This window comes from Sorex araneus, chromosome 1 (genome assembly GCF_027595985.1).
Source record: "Sorex araneus isolate mSorAra2 chromosome 1, mSorAra2.pri, whole genome shotgun sequence".
NCBI classification, from domain to species: Eukaryota; Metazoa; Chordata; class Mammalia; order Eulipotyphla; family Soricidae; genus Sorex; species Sorex araneus.
Genome location: NC_073302.1, coordinates 117137247 through 117162578, shown reverse-complemented (window position 1 = coordinate 117162578; position 25332 = coordinate 117137247). Strand labels below are relative to the sequence as shown.

The window sequence follows — 25332 nt, the reverse complement described above, 5'->3', positions numbered from 1 at the left end:
TGGGTTCTGAAATTGGTTTGTGTGGCTCTGGGATCACGGCTGTTCAGGAGCGGAGGAGCCATTCATGAGCAGCCGCTCGGGGTCTCCTCTGGGCGGGAACAGGTCTGGTTCCACTCCGCCCATCCTGAGATTTCCCACGTGCCCCATAACTGCAAACTCGTACGTCTGTCCAATAGGCTCTGAAAGATGGCAGTTGCCATGCTGCTGCCGAAGAGAAAGGCCAAGGGACTAAATTTTTTCCATCCCAGGTTGGCAAAGGGCCATAGTTTAGTTCACAGTCTAGAAGCATTTCTGACAAAAGCCGCTGGGTTCCAAAATTGGTTTGTGTGCCTCAAGGATCATGGTCATTCAGGAGCAGAAGAGCCGTTTATGGGCCTGGTGGGACATTTTTAGGGTTAGATATTCTTCTAAAAGAAATTGTATTTTCGATCAATATATTCACCATACAACATCACCATAAAACAGCATTATATATAACAGAAATGCAGTAGTTAGTAATGGTAATAAGCTAATGTATATCATTATAAATATAATAAATATAATTGTCTGTCTCATAAGTATTGAAACCTCAGTAGATACACTCTAGTGATATTAAGTAAAAAGAGCACATTGTCGAAATTTTCTATAGCTTTTATATTTCTACATAAAAGGCTTTTCTGTAATGCTACTCAACGAAATATCTTAGCAATTTAATCTCAACAAATCAAAGTTAGACTAGATTAAATTCCATTCCTGTAGAGATTTGTATTCTTAGCAGATGAAAGGATAACATAACCAAACTTCAAAATTTTAAGATATTTCATAAAACGCAGGCTTAAAATGATTACGTGAAGATATACTGCAAAATGAATTGTTTTCAGTCAAATAAATTTCCTAGATTGCACTTACAAGAGTGTTGTGTTGTTTTTGTTTCTGTTTGGGGGCCACACCTGGAAGTTCTCAGCGTTTGTTCCTGGTTATGTACTCAGGGATCACTCTTGGCTCAAGAGGTCATATTGAGTACCAGGGATTGAACATGGGACAGCCATGTGCAAAACAATCATCCTACCAGTTGTACTATGTCTGCATTCCTACTAACAATTATTAACAATTATTTTAAAAGACAAATTTAGTGTGGTGATAGGTCTTGGTTAGATGTGTTGTTCAGAAATCTCAAATAACCCTAATTGGAAATTGTCAGTGGCTGATATAGTTCATATAAGATATATTATTAGTTTGCACACTCGTTTAAATGCTACAATTTAAATACCTTATTTGGTAAATTATACCAAAAAATATGAATCCATAACATAGAGCATGTAATTGAGAAAATGTTTAGGGATCTTTCAGCAATTACACACACACACACACACACACATAAACAAACACACACATTTCATGGTGTTTCTTTGGTACTAAAAGTGGTTCCATAGTTAAGGCACTTTTAAACATCATCTGGAACTATATAAGTGGATTTCGTTTTATTGAAAAATTTCTGGCATTCCCAAATGGTAGTGTGAAAGAATGAGTCTCCATCCAACAGAGAAAAAGTACTGTGATAACGAGATAGCAAGTGAAACTGAGTGAGAGAAAAATAGAGATAGGAATTTAGATGACTTCCTAATAAAATCACTTTATGAAGACAGGATATGAGCATTCTGATCTACTTAACAGATACTGGAACCTAACATGCCTCTAACAGCAAGAAAGAAGATGTCTTTGCTACTCTATAAAGTCAGAAGAGTATAATAAAGGAGGAGGCCCAAAATTAATGAAATCATTATGACAATTTTAGAATAGTATAATCTTCCTTCCCTAGAGCCTCTAACTACTTGGATGACATAAATTTGCATTGATGGAAATGACAAGCCAAATATCTCAGAAGAAGAATTAAGATGCCTTCATTTAAGACATTATGCCCTATTACGCCCTCCCCCAACCCCAGATAAAATAAAAGCAAGAGCTCCTGATTCCAAAGCATTTGGCTATTGTTTTTGTGCACTCAGATTTGATTATTATTTTTATTTTTTTCTCCTCTTCTGAATTTTCTGTATGTTGTTAAAAACAGAATTGGCCATTTGTCTTGCATGCAGCTGATATGGGATCTATTCCTAGTAACCCAAATGTTCTCCCAAACCTGCCCGGAGTAAGCTCTTAGTATAACTGTGTGTATCTCTGTCTCCCTCCCATGAACTAATTAACAAATAAATAAGAAGGTAGAATTCTGATATTCTAAGGTTTCATTAATTTAACTTACTATAGGCATTTTTATACACACATAACACTATGTGATTTGTTTTATACTGGTGTGCTTTTTTCTGAAGAGAATGCTCACAGGTTCTGGAGAGTCCTTGGAAACACAAAGTAAGCACCTGAAAATAAACCGTAAAGTATTTTAATTAATTTACTACATATTTCAAGAGCTATACATGATTTAGTTTCATTTTTTAGCAGGCCTAAGAGAGACAAACACTTTTTTTATTCCATATAGTATATAAGTATGCATAGCATATAAATAAGACACTAGAAACAGAAGACTGAAAAAAAAAACTGTACAAACTTATACAGTCAGATGGTGGAGACAGATCTCAGAATCTAACCTGGGTGAACAAGTCTTCAGCTTGAATTGAATCTCCAAGTGACCCTTGTTTGCAAATTTAAAACTACATATTCGCTTCAAGAAATATATCTTACATAGAATGTATTGTGAAAGCTAACTAGATGGATAATGTTTATGATAAAATATTCACTCTTATTCTAAATAAAAAAATGAACAGAATAAAAAGAAAAATAAACTAACATGGAAATATATTAACTATGCCTGCTTCTGGGTGACAAGATTATGATAAATTTTATACTTTATATGTTTGTGCAATCCTGTATTTTCAGCTCTAATAAGCATACATTATTTTGTAAGAAGCCAAGCAAAAATAAAAATGCTTCTATTCATTGTTTTATGGCTCAATGCAGTCTTGCTAAAATATTAATTACCTTCCATGGCTGCACAGAAGACAAGAACAATATTTGGAACCTTATATTATTTTCATTAAGTAGTTTGTAGCACCAAGAACAAAATGGCTCACATAAATAGGTTCTTAATACATGCTAGTGAAGGGGATAATTTTCCTGCATTGTATAACTGTGGCCAGCTGAACACTAAGATATTTTCACTGAGAACTACACTGAAATCAAACCTACCTGATAGAAACATAAAGAGTTGGAGAGTACCTCATATCAGCTAATTAAAATTTTACCTCCAGAAGTTATTTTTGTGGCATATTAATGATTAAATTTTTCTCTAACAACAAATGTATTGTGTTTTTGTGATTTATTTCCCTGATATTATTATTGCCATTTTGCACACAGAAATTTAGCATTAGAAAACATGTTATATTTTTCAGGATAAGCCCTGAGAACTGTCAGGTATTGCCTTAAAAAGTAAAAAAAAAAATAAAAATCAGCATAAAAAGAAAATAAGAAATAAGATTCCTACACATGCAAGATATGTACATCACCCACTATTATATCTCATTTGCTTTTAGCTGTTTTATACTTCCCAATGAAAGTTTATCTTCTCTCTTTATATATATACATATATATAACTTTACATATTTTTTCATGATCCATTAATAAAATTATCTTACATAATGTATTGGAAGACATTTATACCCCAAAAAAAAGAATCATGAAGAGTAGTATTAAACATTTTGTATTGATGCTCAATAAAATCCCACATATGGTTACTCCTACTTTTCCTGACTTTTGTGTATTTCACTTGTTATTCAAGTTTTTTAATGTTATGATAATAAAGAGTTTGAATAGCAAACATTTTCCTGATACATTTAGTTTGCATCTGCTTCTAACCTCAGCCATTTCAAATTAATAATTTATACATAATAAATAGTAGAAAGTAGATATTTAAAAAATGTTCTCATACAATGTCATTGGCCAAGTCCTGTATATACATGCTCAGTTGTACTTAGCTTACACTTGGTTCTGTGCTTAGTGATTACTCCAACCATGCTCAGGGAATCCTGTGTGGTCCAGGGATAGAGCCCATATGTGGAATTGGCAAGACATATACCTTACCAACTGTAATACATCTCTGTCCCCTGGTGGCAGAAAACTGTTAATGTTTATACATTTTATATAGACATTTAAGAGTCAGATTTATATTTTGCATTTCATTTGTGTAAAGTTAATGGATTTTATGTTTTGGCATCATGGATTAAAAATATTTCATGTTATAAAAATTTTGTCATATTATACTATAGCTAAAATGATAATTTCCCTTTTACAATTTTTGGATATAAATATAGATATTTTAGTCACATTATTCATTTTATTTTTACTAGCCATGGGGATTACTGAGTCAGCATTATGTAACTTTATACTAGATTTCCGACTTGTAATTTTTGTTGACTCACTTAATAATAGCTGTTTAATCATAAATATCTATTTAATCACAGATATAAACTCAGAAATTTTCATAATCAGTTTATAATTATTTTCATTAGGTAATTTTCAGTTTCCCAAAGCAAAATATAAATGAAAAATCATCCCAATACCAATTATTAAATATGTGCTTTGGAACAATTATACATATTTTTTCTCTTTGAAATATCTATAACACTTTTAAATAAAGGATGCTCTGAACAATAAAAATGATGATGAAATATTAAGGTGATATAGAAAAATCACATACTGATGAAAATATTCAATAAAGCATTGCTTTACCAAAATATATAAAAGCAGTATTTAATCAATCATAGTTTTAGACAGATTCAAATCTACTATGCTGATGATGTGTTATCTAACAATATGCAAATTTTAATGAATATGAACATAATAGCTATAAAGAGCTATGTAAATTCAATTTTAATATAACACAGTTTTTATAGATTTTTTCCTACAAGTCTGAAAAATAAATATTACTTTTTTATTGCATATATGTTTATTTATTTAGTTTTGGCTGAATCACCAAGAGCTACAGTTACAAATCTTTCATGTTTTGAGTTTCAGTCATACAATGATTGAAAACCCATCTCTCCACCAGTGCACATTTTCCACCACCAATGTCTCCAATATCCCTCCTTCTCCCCCATCCCATCCCTCCCCCTGCCTCTATGGCAGACAATTGCCCTCTTACTCTCTCTCTACTTCTGGGTATTAAGGTTTGCAATATGGATTACAGATAATGAAAGGTCATCATGTTTGGTCCTTTGTCTGTTTTCAGTACACATCTCCCATCCTGAACAATCTAATCATCATTACTTTAAACATAATAATGTGCTTTGTTCAATTAATAAAACACATATATCTGATTAAAATGATATCACCATAATTAAGATGTATATCACACTATTGAAATGCCAAACTAATTATATTTTTAAAATTAATTTAATTGTGGTATAATTTAATTAATGCCATAATAATTTTTGGAATATGTTTTGTATTTTACTGAAAATGAAATTGTCAGATAGCATTTTTTGTGCAATGCACATATAATAGAACTTTCCCTTTTCATTGATTATAAGATAGTAATGTAGAAGTATTTTACTGGTAATGTCAAATTATTTTAACTTAAGTACATAATAAATATCTTAACAATAAATATATAATAAGGTAGTTATTATATAATCTGCCATATATTATGTTAATATAAAATAGATGCACACATATATGCTACAGAATAGTTAGAGATTCTTACAACTATGAGAAAATACATTATTTATAATACCACAAAACTACAATGTGCTCAAAAATATAATAGAGTGTAATACTGTAATCAGTTACTTGAAATTAAATGTCAGTGAAAACCATTAGATTGTAGCTTAATTTTCTAGGTGATAATTCAAACCACAAAGTGCTGTTTTGCATAATAAACCTACATAAATAACTTTATAGTTATTGCTCTGAAAATTCATGTTACCACCGAATAGATTTAATAGTAAATTACCTACTTATTATTGCTGCACAACACTAATCTCCTGCCGTACAATATATTCAACTTTCTGTGACTTGCAAAATTGATATCTAAAATAAGGTATCGGCTTTTATTTTTAAAAATGAAATCTATAGGGTCCACAAAATATATGATTATAAAGGATACAATTGTTTATTAATAGCAGGTGCTCAATTTCTTTCTCTATATGGAGCAAAGAGAAGAACCTACTGTGATAATCTAGACTTCTAGACACCTTCTCCCAGGCTCCTGTTTTTAACTTTTAGCCCTGATTTCCTCTCAGCATTTTTTGTCAAGAAGAAATGAAAACAAAAAACAAAGCCAATAACAACAACAACAGCTGTGTAGCATTTTAATGTAAAAGTCAACTGCAATAAGAAATTAAATGACTAGAAAATATGAAGAATTTTCAGCTAAACAGTAGTATTTGGAAATTTATTAGTATATTTTTTAAAATGAAAGATAAACTTGGCAAATAACATGTCATTTGTCATTGACATTTTAGGAAGCAATCCGTCCATGTCTCTTGAAATTATTTATATATTATACATATTTATTTCTAAACAAATGTTTCTAAACAGAGAGTCTCTTGCCCGCACGCCTGGCCATCTTCCCCGGGTCCCCTCGGAGGGGATGGGCTCCAGCTTCCCTCCTCATCCAGAGCAGAGCTCCCGGCAGCCGAAGACCACCGGAACCTAGCTACAGCCATGCTGGAGTCCCCTCTCCACATGTTCGGACAGGCCTCATGCATGAAGGTATCTGCAGAGGAACCCAGGTGTGTGTAATCCCATCAATGGCCAACATCCAGAGAGAGACTTAAAAGCAAGCTCTCAGAAGGGATATCCTGTAGCCTACTTCTCCCTCTGGGAGAAACTGGCAAGCTTCTAAGAGTTTCCTGCCCACAGGGGACAGCCTTGCAAGCTTCCCATGGTGTATTCATATGCTAAATCCAGTAACAAGCTGGATCTCATTCCCCAGACCCTGAAAGAGCCTCCAGTGCAACATCATTTAGAGGACCAAGTAGAGAGAGACTTCTAAGATCTCAGGGAAGGACAAATGGAGAGGTTACTGAGCCTGCTCGAGAAATCGACGAATAACGGGGATTTCATGATTCGTGATTTCTAAAGAAATATATATGTGTATAAGAAAGTTTGTATAAAAATTATATTCATTATTTAATTGCTAATATTTTAATAAAATTTGTTTTAGCAACAGTAAGAGATATTCATAAGTTTTAATGATGATATAGAGTAGCATATTAAGGTAATGAATATATATATATTTCAAAGATTATTATGTATATGTATTAGTTTTGTAAGACTGCAGCAAATCTCAGAAGTATCTCAAGCAAGAACTAGAAATTAATTGTTTGAGCCAAAAAAATGCTTGCTGTAGGTGTTAAGGCTTGCATGTTTTCAACCCTGGTTTGAGTCTCATCACCAAGCCTGGTGAATCCACCAGAGGTTTGCCTGAAGTAGAATTAGAGCTAGTCCCTGAGCAACCTTGCTTATGGCCTCCAAAAAAAAAAAAAAAGAAAGAAAACAAAACAAAACAAAAAAGAATTTTCTTACAATGGTAGCAGTTAAAAGGCTTAGTCAGATAAAGGAGATTGACAACTTGTTCCTGATGCCTCTCTGACAAGCAAAGGGTCACCCATTTTCTTAGTCATTAGAAAGCATACCTACAGTAAATGTCTGTGTCCTAATATTCTTTTCTTATAAGGATCAATCATATTGTACAAGGCCAGCCCTTATGAGCTCATTTTAACTATTAGTTTTTAATAATAATAAAAGTATCATACACTCATGTTGATGATCAGACTTTACTGTTTGCATTTTGCTGGGGCTAGTTTCAGCATATAATACTATAGATGACTGTTAAAACTCTTATTCATAAAAATGAAATATGTTGAATTGTTATCAGTAATTTGTAGGAACTGTTATAAAACTGTAACCTTACCTGCTGTACTACCTGATCAGCCCTCTGAATTTTAGCACTGTCTGTACACTGTCATCCCTTTGTTCATTGATTTGCTGGAGTAGGCACCAGTAAAGTCTCCATCATGGGACTAGTTGCTACTGTTGTTTTTTTGTTTCTTTTTGGGTTATGCCCCGAGTTGCACAGGGGTTACTCCTGACTCATGCACTCAGGAATTATTCCTGGTGGTGTTCGGGGGACCATATCGGATGCTGTAATCAAACCTGGGTCGGCAGTGTGTAAGGCAAACACCCTATCTGCTGTGCTATCACTCCAGCTTCATAGTTTTTACTGTTTTTGGCATATTGAATATACCATTGGTACTTGCCAGGCTCTGCTGTGCTTGCCGGGGTCTTCAAGAGGGATGGAGGAATCAAACTTGGGTCTACCATGTGCAAGGCAAACAACCTACCCACTGTGTTATATTAACAAAAAAACATTAAATATATAAAAATGCCTACTAATAATAATTAAAACTCAATATATATGCTAATTAAAATTTGAAACATAATTATTATAATCTGTTAGGATGTAAATATAAATGATGCATTACATGCACAGTTCATGATGCATTTGAATATATTATAGAGAATCTTTTCACCAAACAAAAAGTTTAAAATCTATTATTAGGTGTATTACCCTAAAGTTTCTTTAGCATGATTTATAAACTAATTAGCTACAATTATTCAATGTCTTCATGTAGGAAGAAATTTCTCTTAGTCTGGAAGAAAGTGTCCCATTTCATTTCTCAACATACTGGAACAGGAGTGTTCAAATGCTAACATGGCTGTCACATTTCTTAAACATTCAATCATAATGTTAACCAAAACTTTATAATGTAAAGCTCTAAGGTTTGAAGCTGTACTTTCATAGATCAGAAGAGCCTTAGCACAGTGGGTAGGGCACTTGACTTGCATGTGGCCAATCCAGGTTTGATTCCTCCGCCCCTCTCGGAGAGCCCAGCAAGCTACCAAGCATATAGCATAGCAGAGCCTGGCAAGCTACCCATGGCATATTCAATATGCCAAAAACAGTAACAGCAAGTCTTACAATGGAGACGTTACAGTGCCACTTGAGCAAATCGATGAGCAACGGGATGACAGTGATAACAGTGATACTAACCAACAAAAATGAATGAAATCCCTACTTTGAGGGAAAAAGATCTATGGAATAAAATAAATTCCCATTGTGATGAAACTATAAACCGTATCTTCCAATTCACAAACTTTAATATGTAAAAACAAAAACAGTCATGTTGCATGTTGTGTTTTCTATGTTTGGAGGCTAAGAAAGAAATTGCATGAAAAATAAGTCCTAAACTGCTGCCTTTCTTTTTATGTTTTACAATAGTTGCATCTGAAAACTATCAAAGATAAGATTCTCCTAAGTGATAATGGGAAATTTTCAATAAAGCCTAATATGCTTACTATAAAGTCGGAAAAAAAAGTAGCAGATTGTTGTAATAAATATTTGCTATGTATTTGAGTTTATATGATCTTTTCAATTTAAATTTAAGCAAGTTAAAATACTACAAATGGGGGAAATACACAGATATAGAATTAAATAAATACACAAATAGTGGAGTTCATTGCAACAAGTGACAGCTTATATGGTCTTATCTGCCTAACAGTCACCAGTTCCTCTTTGGGTGTTACCTGCACAGGGTATATCTGCATACTGTTCCCATGACAGTTGTGATGAGGTGGAAGTCAAAATCTGAGGGAAGACTGACTTAAAATATTAATATTTTAATTTCTTTCCCTATTTAAATTATTATAATCTGACTTACTCTAGGTTGTTTATTCATATACTTTAGGGTGCAAAACAGATAAAGATTGTTTACAATTTTTTAAGATTTTAATTAAAATGTCAATATCCTTGAACAATGCTGCATGATATTCCTGAAATGCGTTGAAGACCCATTAGTAAAAAAATATCCAGCAAATCTTATTAGAATTGGAGAGTGTGCAACCTCACTTAGACAACGGGATCAAGTTCCCCAGAAAATATGTCTGGTGAATATGTGTTTTAATAAAAACTTCAGGTGGTAGTCAAGGATTCCAAAATGTGAGATGCAGTCCTATGAAGGTAGTTATCATATGCAGAATTCAGAATTGTATAAACTTTTCAAATTGGAATTTTCTAGTGCATTAGCAGAGGAGAGGCTGGAGAAAAAGAGGCAAATGCATTTTTTTTTTTTTAATAATCCCATTTTGGGGCACCATAAGATGTTTGCCAGATGTGAGCATTACTAACCACTGCATGTGTCTTTAAATATATATTCTTTGTATATATTTATATTTTCTTTAAATATATCTTCTTTAATATATATATTCTTATTTTTCATGTCTAGAAAGCATAACATTGGAAAGCATTTGAAAAGCTCCTTGTCAACATGTGACTAGAAATCTTTAACTTGGCAGTTGACAGCTGGTTTAAAGTGAGATTAAACCTGAAACGGGTGCCTGTCAAAATGCGTATGCTAAATATTAGCTACAATACGGGTCATGGATACTAATGGAGGTTGAGACCTTAGGGTGTGCAGGACCCATCAGTGTTCATCTCAGACCATCTATCTTATCCCTTTTACTCAAGTCAATTGCTGCCTGCCTTTGCATAGACCCACTTTCCCACTCACGGCTTTTCCTTGAAGGGCAAGAGATTGATTTGATATTTGTTTAATACTTATTCATTACATAATTTAACTGTCACTGTCACTGTCATCCTGTTGCTCATCGATTTGTGTGAGTGGGCACCAGTAACGTCTATCATTGTGAGACTTGTTGGTACTGTTTTTGGCATATCCAATATGCCACGGGTAGCGTAGCTTACCAGGCTCTGCCGTGTGAGCGCAATACTCTCGGTAGCTTGCCGGGCTCTCTGAGAGGGACGGAGGAATCGAACACGGGTCAGCAGAATGAAAGGCGAATGCCCTACCTCTGTGCTATCGCTCCAGCCCACATAATTTTACTATATAAATTAATATAATTTGTTTAATATTCTTGTGGGCAGCCCTTAACTAACAATTCATGGACTTGGTGAATAAATGAAATACCTTCCTCAATGGATTCATTTGACATGACTAAGATACATTTTTAATTTTTTTTTTTTTTTTTTATTTAGGAGAGTGCATTCCTGGTGATTCTCAGAGTTAACTCATGGTTCTGTGCTCAGGGATCATCAAACCTGGGATGGCAAAGGTATGGCAAGTGCCTTAACCTTAACCTCGTGATATCTCTTGCCCCAAGTTATGGTTTTTCATGGAGTTTCGAATACCTGCTGGGAATGAATATCCAACAGCCCCAGTAGTCACTTGCTGAAACCTAGTGTATCAGCTACTTTGCTTTCCCTAGCTTACAGTTTCTGCCCTTAAACATGCTTCCTGAAATTCCTTCAAAAAGGGGTTTTCACTCAATTATTTTCTCTTACAGTCTATTTCTTAAAAACACAGTTTAAAACAAGAGCGCATTACCTTTACACACTTGATTATTGTGGGCGTGATTCAGGAACATAAATTTTGCTACTAACATTAAAAGTAGTTTAGCCTTTCTTCTCTAAATTTAGGACTGCAAGCCTTCTTCAACAAGGGAACTGGGAATATACTTAACACAAAGAAAATTAACACATGGGCTATATAATGTGTTTGAGTGTACATAGGTGAGTTGTTCCTCGATTTGCTCGAGCGGGCACCAGTAACATCTCCATTGTGAGACTTGTTGTTACTGTTTCGGCATATCGAATACGCCAAGGGTAGCTTGCCAGGCTCTGCCATGTGGGCGGGATACTTTTGGTAGCTTGCCTGGCTCTCTGAAAGGGATGAAGGAATTGAACCTGTGTCAGCAGCATTCAAAGTAAATGTCCTACCCACTGTGCTATCGTTCCAGTCCAAGTCACTAATATAGAACAAAAACTAACTCTTCTAAGAACAAAGCAAATAGCCTAAATCTTGAAAATGCATCAGGGATGGGAGAGAATAGTGTAATATCCTATTTACACTATTCTATTTTTTGCACTATTTACACAACATTACCTTACCTGGGACTGGGAAAATAGGACAGGAATGAGAAACTTGTCTTGAACTAGACTTTGACTCCCATCACCAAGTCAGATCTCTTGAGCACTGCCAGGAGTGATCCCTGTGCACAGAGCCAGGACTGATCCCAGAGCATCATTTGGTGAGCCCCTCCGCACACAAACAAGAAACATTATTTTCCCAAATCAGAAATTAACATATGACAGAAAAAAAGAAATATAGTTGTTACAAATAGACAAGTGCCTGTTACTCAAGACTGTTTACTAAAACCTAAAAAGGACCAAAGGTTAGTAATAAATTAGGACAGCCATCTTTACCCCACATTTAAAGAAATGTAAAGTTTACTCTTATCTAAACCTCTTGACCCTTTACTTTGCTTAGGTAGATAAAAAGGAGTTTGCCTCAGGGGACTACCCCAGGGGGAATCTTACTGTTCATTTACAAATCAAGTAGCCAGCACTTCACTCTTTCTTTCCTTTTCTTTATAAAACCCTTTTCTTATGATGAAGCAGACTAGATGGTTGCTTTGACAACATACATCAGTCAGCATCCAACTTGTTGTCATGTTGCCAATATAGCTACTGATCTTTGGTCAAAAATTCCAAGAATGATGAAGTACTTGGTGGTTCTTTGCTAAATATTAGATTACACTAGAATATTTCAGTCATCCTGGTGATTAAATATAAGAGTTACACTTAGCCAGACAGATGATTAAGATGTTCTTAAACAGAAATTGTTTTAGCTTTGGCAACATCAAAGTGAGGCGAAAAATTCCCTAGCTCTTTCTGGGTTCTTCCGAGTCTGGAAACAACATTAGATTAATAGGAGTTCAAGTCAAACTTTGGTAACATACACTTAGAGAATGGAACTGGAGATGAATTCTAAAGTGAAATGACATTCTGGGCTAGCTATGCATCTCATCCCTAGGAAACTACACATCAAAGACAGAGAAAAGGGTATAATTCTAATATAAAGAGGGGTGATGATAAATGATACTATCATATTGCCAGTGTACACCATGATGTCAATTAAATTTTTATGTTAAAAGAGTTGTTTGTGGTGGCACCATAATTTGATGTTATCCGCTTGTTTTAAGTAATGGTAACTGTTCTTTCAGAGGCCAGCTGAGCCTTAATTTACTTTAGCTTCCCCTACTTTGTTGCATTACTCTTACTATGGATACAATGATCAAAGTCTCTGATTCTTTTAGAGACATTCATTCAACAACTTCTAAAGAGCTGTGATTAATAGTTTTTTTTTTTTTTGGTTAGTTTTTTTTGCAGGGCTGGAGCAATAGCGCAGGGATTGGGCTTTCGCCTTTCACAAGGCCAACCTGTGTTTAATTGCTCCGCCCCTCTTGGAGAGCCCTGCAGGCTACTGAGAGTATAGAGCCTTCGAGGCAGAACCTGGCAAGCTACCAGTGAGTATTGGATATGCAAAAAACAGTAACAATAAGTCTCTCAATGAGAGACGTTACTGGTGCCCGCTTGAACAAGTCGATGAGCAATGGGATGACAGTGACAGTGACAGTTCACTTTTGCTATAGATGGCCCCTAAATACTACTCAAACCAACCAAAAATAATTGCCCATCCTCGAATAAATTTTGCCTCATGGACAGTGAATGCAATTAATTAGTAACTAAAATCTATAATAATTATCTACTCTAAAGAATTATAATCTAATGTTTGTGATATTATATTCTTATATATGCAAACTATATCAGCACTGATGATGCTACTATTCCAAGGAATATTAATTGCATCTTCTGGTTTTATAATTGTATTTGCACTTTAACCTCTTAATAGTTTCAATAATTCAATATAAGGTAGTTTTCACTATAGGTCCTAATTATGAAGTGATCTTAATTCCTTTAAATGTTGTATTAATAGCTTTTGATCCTTGAAACTTGAGCTATTAATTTGATTATGAAACAAATTATTTCCCATAAATTATAAAGCAGGCTTACAATAAAACTTTCAATTAATATACTTTATTTCTGTAAATATCTCTACTGATGAATAAAAATTTCAAATGTATATTGATATTTTACATGATCATTTTAAGCCCATGTTTACCGTATTTTTAAATATGTTCAGTATTTATTATAAAAATGGTCTTTGGTTGATGGCAATGTTTATACATACTTTTTGAGTATAATATACATATTATTTATATAAACATATCCATGCATATGTTTTATCTAAATATATTTATTATATTTATATAAATATAAATATATGTGTATATCAGAGAAAGTCCATGACTTAAGGTACTTGCCTAAATTGCAGCTGACTCAGGTTGGAATTTCTGGTACCAAAAACGGTTGCTCGGGAACTCCCATGTCTTACTCTTGAGTATGCAGTCAGTGTTGGTTCATGAGCATTGCAGGGAGTTTCCCAAATACCCCACTGAAAGAAAATTTTATTTCCTTACACTTTACAGTAATATGTAAGTTTCTGGAGTACACTTTCAAACCTCTTCTATATAAATATGATGTCAGATTAATATCCCACTGTCACAGAACACTGGGCACCCCTTCCAAATCCTGGTCTCCTATTTCCCTGCTTAGATAACCTCAGTTCTTCAGTAAGAATTCAAGATCTTCATTTGGCTTGATTTTCACTGTCCCTTTGCTTTATATTTATAGCCCACACAAAAGTAAACTATACAATATTTATCTTTTTTTTGCTTTATTTTGCTTAGCAAAACACCCTGAAATTCCATCCATGCGCTGCAAAGAGCAAATTTTTCATTGTTCTCGTAATTGGAGAGTTTTCCGTTGTGTATATATGTATATATAGTATCTTATTTAGTCACTTAAGAGACAATGAATATTCACTCTTTGTTTGTTATTATTGGGTGCTTGGGTGGTTTCCAGGTCTTGGCTATTGTAAATAGAACTTTAAAAAAATATAGGGGTGCATGTATCTTCTGGAGTTATTTTTATGATGTTCATTGGATAAATGCCTAGAAACAGAATTGCTGGATCATATAGAAACTGTTTTTCTAACAAATTATGATAGATATTTATAGTGCTCTCCTTGTGGTAAAGACAATTTATAAATTTCCCAATAATATATGAGGGCTTTATATTATATATTTACGGTATTTGCCATGTACTCACATGGGGAAGTAAATCTCATTGTTGAGTCAATATGCATTATTTTCCATGTACATGATTATATTTTCTTTGGTGAAGCATCAATTCAGCTCTTATGTCCATTTTTTTGACATTTAAAATTGAGTTTTATTAGTTTATATTTTATTTATTTATTTTCACTTTTTGGTAATTAGACTGTTGTTGGATGAGTGTTGTACAATGATACAGGAATATTTTCTTCATTCAGTGGGAGATTTTTTTTTCCCTTTCTTGTTTTTTTGTAGTTGTTCAGAAGCTTTTTAGGTGAATGTCATTCCAGTTGCCCAGTTGCTTTGCTCATTTATTTTTTTGAGACTAGAGTTGAGTTCTCAAGGACTTAAGTGTAGCCAGTGTTGAACCATATATTGAGCATTTTTTTCTATATATTTTAAGGTTTTAGGTCTCAGAGCTAAAACTTGAATCTATTTTATATTTTGTTTGATGGATAGAGTGAGATAATGGTGTAGCTTAATTATTGTCCACGTGGCTATCCAGGTGATCCAGAACTATTTGTTGAAGAGTCTTTCACTTGACTGTGGTATGGTCATTGGAGGCAAAATGTTGCTGACCCTGCCAGAACCCCTTGTACTCTCCCAAACTTCTGCTCACCATCTCGCCTTAGCCAACGTGCAGCTCAGCACGCCAGGCATGGAACTCTATGTGTGATCCCAGCTAGAACTCTACATGTGATTCCTGATGGACATTGCCAACTGATTTGCAAGATGTGGACAAAATGGCGTCAGTTGGGCATGGAGAAATGGCGCCGGCAGCTGAGGTGTCACTGCTTGCCTTGGCAGGGCTGAGTCACAGCGCCGTCGAATATAGAGCCATGGTGGCAGTGCATGCGGTGGCTCAAGCACTGTGGGGTGCTGTCAGCCAACCTCCGGGTGACCTGGCAATCAGCACAGGTGTTCGACCTGGCACAGACCCTCCACCATAGGGAACTGCTCTGCCAGCTGCTCAACAACCTCTGGGTACACTCCATCAACCTCAAGGAGATCAACCTGAAGCTATAGATATCCCAGGTGCTGCCCAGAGACAGAGGCAGGTGCGTATTTGTCAGTGTGCAGATCATCACAACATGCCATTTGACCAAAAACTTACATTCAGTAGACTGGGAAGCCCTGTAAAGGTGATTAGAGGCTTCCCCAAAAGCCTTCGTCCCTCTAGAAGAGCCCGGCAAGCTACCAAGAGTAACCCACCTGCACAGTAGAGCCTGGCAAGCTACCCATGACATACTTGATATGCCAAAATCAGTAACAACAATGGTTCTCATTCCCCTGACCCTGAAATAGCCCTTAATATGCTATAGGGCTACACTAGCACACGACAGGGATGGATGAAGATGTTACTGGTGCCCATTCGAGTAAATCAATGAACAATGGGATGACAGTGATACAGTGACAGTGATGGTCACTGGCATCTTTGTGATAAATTAATTATCTTTATGTGCGTGATATTTTCTGCGCTTTCAATTCTGTATGTATATATGTATGCATATATACAAAATATATTACATATGTGTAACTTATATTCATATTTCTGTATATATTGAACTATTAATATATCTTTCTGATTATAGTTTGAAATTAGGATGTGTAATATTCCTTTTTTTCACAAAATACTTTAATTATTGATTGTCTTTGGTAGCTCCCTATAAGCTTCAATAAGGTCTGTCCCCTTTAAAAATATGCCATAATAATTTTGGTAGGGGCTTCAATCCTTTATTGATTTTATCATAATTTTAAATATTTCCATTCTTCTACTTTTTAAATTTCATTCTTCATTTTTTCATTTTATATTAGTTATACTGGATAGTATTGGATTTCAAAATTATTGATGATATTTGCCATGGAAATATGGTGTTTTTATGTTATTTTTAAGCAGTTTTTCTGAACTATAATCACCACATATGTCCTGACTTCTGAATTAGAGGAAACTATATTATTCCTTGTCTTTTTTTAAAAGTAACTCCAAGTTAGCTTAGTGATAACATGCAATATTCTTGACATATAGGGTTTGTCCTGTTTTCTCCAGAAACTCAAACACTACTCTCAGTCTGGAAATAAAGTCTCCTTTCTTAGATTGATGGGATAAGAGAATGTTGAAAACTTCATGAATTATACATGCACCTTTAGTTCATATTTTTCTCCATCCATTCCATCCCTGGCACTCCATATGGTTCTCTGAGCACTACAAGAAGTGATTCTTGACCAAAGAGCCAGGAGTGGACAGTATTTTTCTTCATTTGGCTTTCCTCTGGTTTCTGTAGCCATTTACTCTATTCCAGTATTATGACAAGTTGAATCTGACTCTGTCCTATGCTTTTAAGACTCTCTATAGGAGAATGAGACCCTGCTTGCTGCTCTTTGCCCTATTTTGCTGTAGTTACACGTGATACTAGATTGTGGTATGCATCTGTGCATTTTCTCATACCGGAAATCCAAAGTACAAAGCTGCAAGAAAAATACAAGGGTGTGGCTCTGAGGAGATAGGGATGATTTGGGGTGAATGTGGAAGCTGACTTTAAGTTAACTTTCATTTCTCTAAGTGACTTTAGAGGGCAATAGCTAAAGGCATTAGGAGAAGTCTCTGTAAATTTCTGTTTTCATTCTGGATTTGAAAAGTTGTCTTGTCAGCGCTGGAGCAATAGCACAGCAGGTAGGATTTGCCTTGCATGAGGCTGACCTCAATTCGATCCCCAGCATCCCATATGGTCCCCTGAGCATTGCCATGAGTAATTTCTTAGTGCATGAGTCAAGAGTAACTCCTGTGCAACGCCGGGTGTGACCCAAAAAGCAAAAAATTAATTAATCAATTAAAAAAAGAAAAGTTTAAATTGTAAAGGTATAATTTATTTATTTTGTATAGTTTTTCACTCATGTATAGATACACATACATATTTGTACATATGATAAAATCTGGACATTTTAAAATTAAAATTTAGAAAATCTTGTCACTCAATTCAGCAGTGCACAAGAGAGTTTGTACAGTTTGTTCCTCTATTGAAAGCATTTGTGGAAGAGAGTCTGAAATACCAGTTGTCAAAGTTCGAAAAGGTTTAGACAAAAAAGACAGATGAGCACCTTATTATGAACAGTCAGTAGCAGAAAGCCAATGCCAAACGCAGCTTTTAGGATAAGGGACATAAGTTTATAACCAGAAATTGGAGATTTCTACACCAGTGAGTGGAAGTAACATGACATTAATGTTGTATTTAAAAAAATCATGAGGTCACTAATGAACCACAGTGAACAAATAGCAAATATTTAAATGTCACAGTCTTTCATTCTTCTAATCTTTAGCATCTATCATATAGCTTGCATTGGCCAAAACTAAGATGATGCCCAAGAGAAAATAAATCAAGTTAGTGTAATATTCAGTTCAGATCATGACAGTTTTCAGAATAGAGGAAGATGTGATAAATATCAATGAATATGCAATAGATTTAGCATAACTTGACTTTCATAATATGATAAAATTCATTTCACAATATGAAATAATGAAAAATAAGTACAATGTATGATAAGTTTTAAAAAGTTAGTAAGGGTTAAATGAGAAATATAATGTTTTCATAAGTTAACATTAGAACATTTATTTTTTTTCTCCTCAATGTAAAGATCAAATTTTAGTCAGCACAGTAAATAATAGGGTCAGAACATAAGAGAAGTTTTATTTAGATGCAGTCCTAGTGCAACATCAGTTCTCACACACACAAAAAGAACAATTTACTGAGCACTGTATCCTTACAAAAAACATAGGAAAAAGTTTAACAAATTCTACAGTATAGTTTACCATTATGACAAAAACTGCCATTCTAAGAAGACGGAAGTAAAGCACTTTATATTTGCAACCTCACACATTTTGATATGAACCAGAGATAAATTATGTAGAATGAATAAACTGTAAACTCCTAAGGTTGTATAAAAAAAGTTGTAATTTTAGCCAAGCGCCAAGGACTTGGTACTTACATTTCTTGATAGGTACTTAGAGTGCTGCTAAACTACATTGTGGGTCACATTAAAGACCATGTGATATTTCTTGTAACTCTCTGGCCACCTATGTTCCCTTTCATTCTTCATGAACCCTCTCTTTTCGCCTTGCTCTTAAAACTTAGTGTTCTCCTGGGATTACATTTCTTTCATTTCTCTTTTCAATGTATGCACACCATATATGAACAGTATAATCCATTATCATAATTTCAACTTTCACAGTGGTAATGATTCCCAAATGCTTGCCACCTGCTCTAATTTCCCTCCTGAGCTCCTGACCCTAAAGTTCCCTTTTCTTACTGGTCACCATAATTTGGTCATTCTAGGGTTATTTTAAACTTTATTATGCAGTTCTCATATGCTGCCCAAGTCTGTTTTTTAAATTGCCTCCCAATGAGCAGTCTTCAAATTTGTGACATTCTTTCTACCTTATTAAGGTCATCCCTTTATACTTAATCCTCAGATCACATCTGGCATGCATCCCAGGTCCCTCTCTACAATATGATAAATATTTACTGTGAAATTATATAAAACAGAATAGTCTTCTTTTTGGAAGGGGGGGGGCTATTAAACCAGACTAAATTGTTTATTCTTCTGAGTTCTAGTTCTAAGGAAGCTAAGAAGTCTGGTAAGGCATTCTTTCTCATGCATGTCATGTCCATATTTTTGTTTTCGTTTGTGAATTTTAGCCTATCTTCAGTGGTGCTTAGGATTTACTCTTAGTTCTGTGCTCAGGGGATACTGGTAGTCCTCAGAGAACCGTGTAGGGTGCTGGGCTTGGAATGTGGGTTGGTGTTGTATAGGGTAAGCATCTTACCCACCTCATGATTCCTTCAATCACTTCATTTCCCATGTAATTTCATTATCATCATCATCATCATCATCATCATCATCATCATCATCATCATCATCATCATCATCATCATCCCATTGATTGTTGAATTTCTTGATTGGTCTCAGTAATGTCTCCTTCATCCTAGCCCTGAGATTTTAGAAGGCTCTCCTTATTCGTCCTTTTCAATGATGCCACATTGGAGGCTCTTTCAGAGTAAGGGGAATGAGACCCAGCATTGTTACTTGTTTTGGCATATGAATATGCCAAAGGGAGTTTGAGAGGCTCTCCCATGTGAGCAGGAAACTCTCGGTAGCCTGCTGGTTCTCCCTAAGGGAGAAATAGGATATAAGATGTTGCGATGCTGTTTTGCAGCCACGTGGTTCCGGGAGCTTGCTTTTAAGTCTCTGGATGTTGGCCTTTGATGGGATTGCAGGGCAGGGGGTGGGGGGGAGGCTCTCCGAGAGGAATGGAGGAATTGAACCCGTGTTGGCCTCGTGCAAGGCAAAAAATGCCCTACCTGATGTGCTATCGCTCAAGCCCCAAACTAAGCTTCTTTTGTAAGAGAATAAATAGCACATAAAATCACAGCTAATTATTAAAAAATATATAAATCAAAGGATGGGACCAAAGAGTTTAGTACAGTATTTTACCCAAAGAGGGTAAAGTACTTGCCTTTTATGGGTTCAATTCCTAGCACCACATAAGATTCCTCAAACCCTTCAGGAGTGATCCCTGAGCACAAAACCAGGAGTTAAGCCTGAGCACCACTAGGTGTGGCTCCAAAACAAATACATATATATACACATATATATATATAAAATGAGCTCATTGCTTATATATTGTATCTTCTCTATATAATATTTGTAAGCATTGATTTGTCATAAACACCTCAAGGCATTTTTTTCTAAAATATGTTTATTAGATTTATAAGATACCTAAAAGCATATTTAATCTTTGAAAAAATCAGAGATTTTTTTTTCTTTCCTCAAATGAACAGTTATTAATGGGCTCAATCAATACTTAAGCATGGTTTATCACAGTTGGGGGAATATTTTACCTCATTATGTAGTCTCAAAAGATGCTGCTCTTCCATGTACAACTGGAAAGATGTTATTTTAGTTGATAGTTTTGGAAGAGAGCAGCTGTAGTTCTGAATCACTCAGATCAAGTTTTCTGTTCATTTAAGCATGTTCAGTGCAGACACCAGAAGGCAATGTTGAACCTCAGTTAGGGAATTCCTTAAATACATTTGATTTTGTTTCTTTCTCAAAATTTTTTCTAATATAAGGCCATCCCCCACGGTCACATTCTCATACCACAGTTTAATGAACCAGGATAACTTCTGAAAGGAGACAGAGGAAGGATTTTACTTCTCCATAGTAAAAGCTATTCTAAATTTGGGTATTAGGTTCATAAATATGAAAACTTCAGAAGTATGTGGCAGATCATAGTATCACTTGTTATTCTTGACATCCATCAGCATTAGCTGAAAAGAGGCAAATATTGCTCTCTTTAATGCTTCCCAAGATTAACATAAAATAGATAACAAAGAGATTTTCTTTTAATCAATATCAGTGTTTGTTTCTAACTATAGCAATCTAATGCCTCATTAGTTATGACATATATTGAGCATTAACTACTTTAAATTTTTATCAAAAAAATGAAAAGAAAGTGGCAGTGATTTTTGGTCATGTCCCAAAGATCTTTCTTTGGGCTGGAGTGATAGCACAGTGGGTAGGCATTTATTTGCCTTGCATGAGGCTGACCCGGGTCTGATTCCTCCAACACTCTCAGAGAGTCCGGCCAGCTACCCAGAGTATCTCGCCTGCACAGCAGAAGCTGGCAAGCTACCTGTGGCATATTCTATATGTCAAAAACAGTAACAACAAGTCTCACATGGAGATGTTATTGGTGCCTACTCGAGCAAATTGATAAACAATGGGATGACAGTGATACAGTGACAGTCCCAAAGATCTTTCCAATGATTTGGAAGGGATAAAGCAGTATTATCCACTTTTGATAACACTGGGTAAATGAGTCTAAGAAATAGTAAAATATATGATTATCAGATATCTGATAGATATAAGATATATCTATTCTGATAATATATATTATTAGAAACTATTAAAAAAATTAACAAATTTTTTTCCCAATTCCTGGATATTATTTGGAGAAAGCAATGGTTAATTACCATTATATAGCCCTTTAGATATATCTCCCCAACCATTCACATACCTTAAAATTTTTCTTCATTTATTTATTTTTACTTAAACTATTTTTGAATTATAACTAAGGTAATATGATTACAGAAGTATTAAAGCTTATGGCATTGATGTAAAATGATACTAAACCCACCGCATATAAAGTGTCTAAGACCCTTCACCACTGTTTTTTTTTTCCTTTATTCAGGGGAAAATTACCAATTCAGTTACCATTACCACAAATTATACAGTCAAATTTTCCACATTTGGGAAAAATCACAGGGATCAGCACATCTGGGGTGCAATTCATGAGCCTCACTCTTGGAATACCACCTTTGTGATCCTAGTCTCTCCAGTGCCAGATAAATATTACCCCTCCTGTTATCTGATATCTCAAGTTGGATCTTCATTCCTCTCCCTCCTCCACATATAGCTTGTTAATAAATTTTATAATCCCAGGCCATGGGACTGCCATTGTTTCATGATACCATTTCCTTGTTTTATCTTTATATTTCAGCAGATGAGTGAGATTACCTAGTGTATGGCTTCTCTCTGACATACTTAGCTTATTGTGAAACCTTCTAGCTCCATCCATCAAGCTGCAAATGACATGGATTTATCATTTCTTATAGTAGTATATATCATTGCATAGAAATAATGACAGTAGTGGAATTTGCCTTGCACATAGCAGACCTAGCTATGATCCTTAGCAACTCATATGGTCCCCTAAATTTTCCAGGAGTGATCACTGAGTGCAGAGCCAGGAGTAAGCCCTGACCACCTTCGGGTGTGGCCCCTAAACAAAACGGCAACAACATATAACTGGCTAACTATCAATCAGTGTGGAATATGATGAGAGCATCTGGCGCCTAGAGTTCAGAGTTTCATGGCAAGGTATAATTCTAAGAAAATATGTCATAAAAATTAAGTCGGGCCAGAGTTATTGTACAGGAAGAAGGCACATTCCTTGCATGTAGCAGACTCTGGCTAGATACAGATCACACACGATCACACACAGCATGTGATTCCCCAAGTACTGCAAGGAATAGCCATTGAAAACTGAAAGCGAGTTAGAAATAGCACCCAAGCACGCTGGATGTGGCTTACTCAATTTGCTCCTCTGAACTGCCCCCAAATAAATATAATTGAATTACTGTCACTTCACTGTCATTCCATTGCTCATTGATTTGTTCAAGCAGGCACCAGTAACATCTCTCATTGTGAGACTTATTGTTACTGTTTTTGACATGTTGAATACGCTACAGGTAGCTTGCCAGGCTCTGTCGAGCGGGTGTGTGATACTCTCCGTAGCTTGCCGGGCTCTCTGAGAGGGACAGAGGAATCAAACACGGGTTGGCCTCGTGAAAGGTGAGCGCCCTACTGCTGTGCTATCGCTCCAGCTCATAATTGAATTAAGAATAACTAAAAAATCACAAGAATGTTTTCTATGTGTTATCTTTTTTTGGTTTCTTTTCTAATTATAGTATAAAACTATATGTAGGTATATATGTGATCTGTTATATACATGAAATTTTGTTTATATACATGTATATAAACTTTCATATGCATATCCTGTAGAATAACTTAATATCCTAAGAATCTGATTTAGTAAATGATTCTTCAGTGCATGCATGATTTTTTTTTTCTGCTTTTTTTTACAGCGAGAAATGCACAGGGGTTACTCCGAGCTCATGCACTCAGGAATTTCTCCTGGTGGTGCTTTGGGGACAATATGGGATGCTGGGAATCGAACTCAGGTGGGCCTCGTGCAAGGCGAATGCCCTACCCGCTGTGCTATCACTCCAGCCCCTTCAGTGCATGACTAAATTCCAAAGAAGTACAGATTCTTGCTGGAGAAAACAGTACAATGTATACTCTAGTATACTGATAACACTTTAAGACAAAATCAAGGTTAATTAAGAAAGAAAAATCCTATTAAGACTTAAAGAAAAAATGAGTTATGCAAATTGATATTTCTATCTCATCAATTGCATTCATATTTCTTATAGAACAGTAGTAATATGGCCTGGAAGGAAAAAAGAGAGATCAAAGCACAACAATCCAGTTAAATTTCTAATAGAATATCTATGATTTTTGGTATGGTATTTTTTTTTATTCAGTAATATTACATCATCTCTCAATTGTTAGTCTGTGTCATAGTTTAAGGGCATAGATTTTTCAAGTGACATATATATTTGATCTTTGCTTTACCTCATAAGACCACTGTAACTTTGAGAAAACTATGATAATGAAAATGATTAGTTAGTAATTTAGAGCAATATTAGAGTTGAAAATTAAAATGTGTCATAATAGCTCCAGATGAATGAATTAGTGACTAGCAAAAAAGAGCGCAATATATGCTAAATGAAAAATGCATTTTTCTAAGTAAGCTCCATCAAAATGATACAGTTGAATGGATGTAGTACTACTTGAACTTGTCATTTCTCTCTTGTTAGACACCGCAAATGTTTGCTTTCATGGTAGATATGAAAAAAATAGCAAATGTCATAGGGATCCTCAGGGTCAACTGCTTTTTTGTTATTTTTATGGTTATCTAGCAAGAGGAGTTTGATGAACTGTAGTATATGGCAGACTTTAACTCTTTGGATGTGTTGCAGATTTATCAACCAATGACATGACTGAAGATCACCCTACCATTAGTAATGTCAAGTTGTATTCGCTTCACTACTCCTTTCATAACTCTGAATATTCATGTTCTTTCTGTGTCTAGTTTGTTTGCAAGCCTGATAGATGAAAATGCTATGCCCATTATTATAATTTAAATTTTCAACAGCAAAAAATATTGGAGCATTTTTCAGAAAGTAATATTTGAAACTTGATGAGACATTTTAAAATTAGCATGTTGTTGTTCTATTCTATGTTGATAGAGTTCAATAAATGCATTTCTTGTGTTGCATTACTTGATTGCCAGCCTTAAAAATTAATTACTTTTTGTTTATAGTTGCTCTACTTCTTCGATTACAATAAATCGTGCCATTCAAGCAAGTTCTTACAGAGACTTAATTGCTTCTTTGAAAGGTTTGGCAGATACATCAAGCCAGTTCATTAATGCACAGATGATTCCTTCACATTAAAAAGACACATTGAGCACCACAAATGTCAAGTTAGTTATAACCCACAAAAAGCGGAAAATGGCAACCATCAAAAGGTGAGCCCCTATTCAGTCAGGACCAAAAATAAAGTTGCAGT

The 25332-nt window shown here is 35.0% G+C and overlaps 1 non-coding gene across 1 annotated transcript; it reads right to left on the bottom strand.

Moving 5' to 3' along the window:
* Positions 1-22329: 22329 nt before the first annotated feature.
* On the bottom strand, positions 22330-22492 carry LOC129401034 (U1 spliceosomal RNA). Its single transcript, XR_008628060.1, has one exon. It is a non-coding gene; the product is annotated as a U1 spliceosomal RNA (small nuclear RNA).
* Between the last annotated feature and the right edge of the window lie 2840 nt (positions 22493-25332).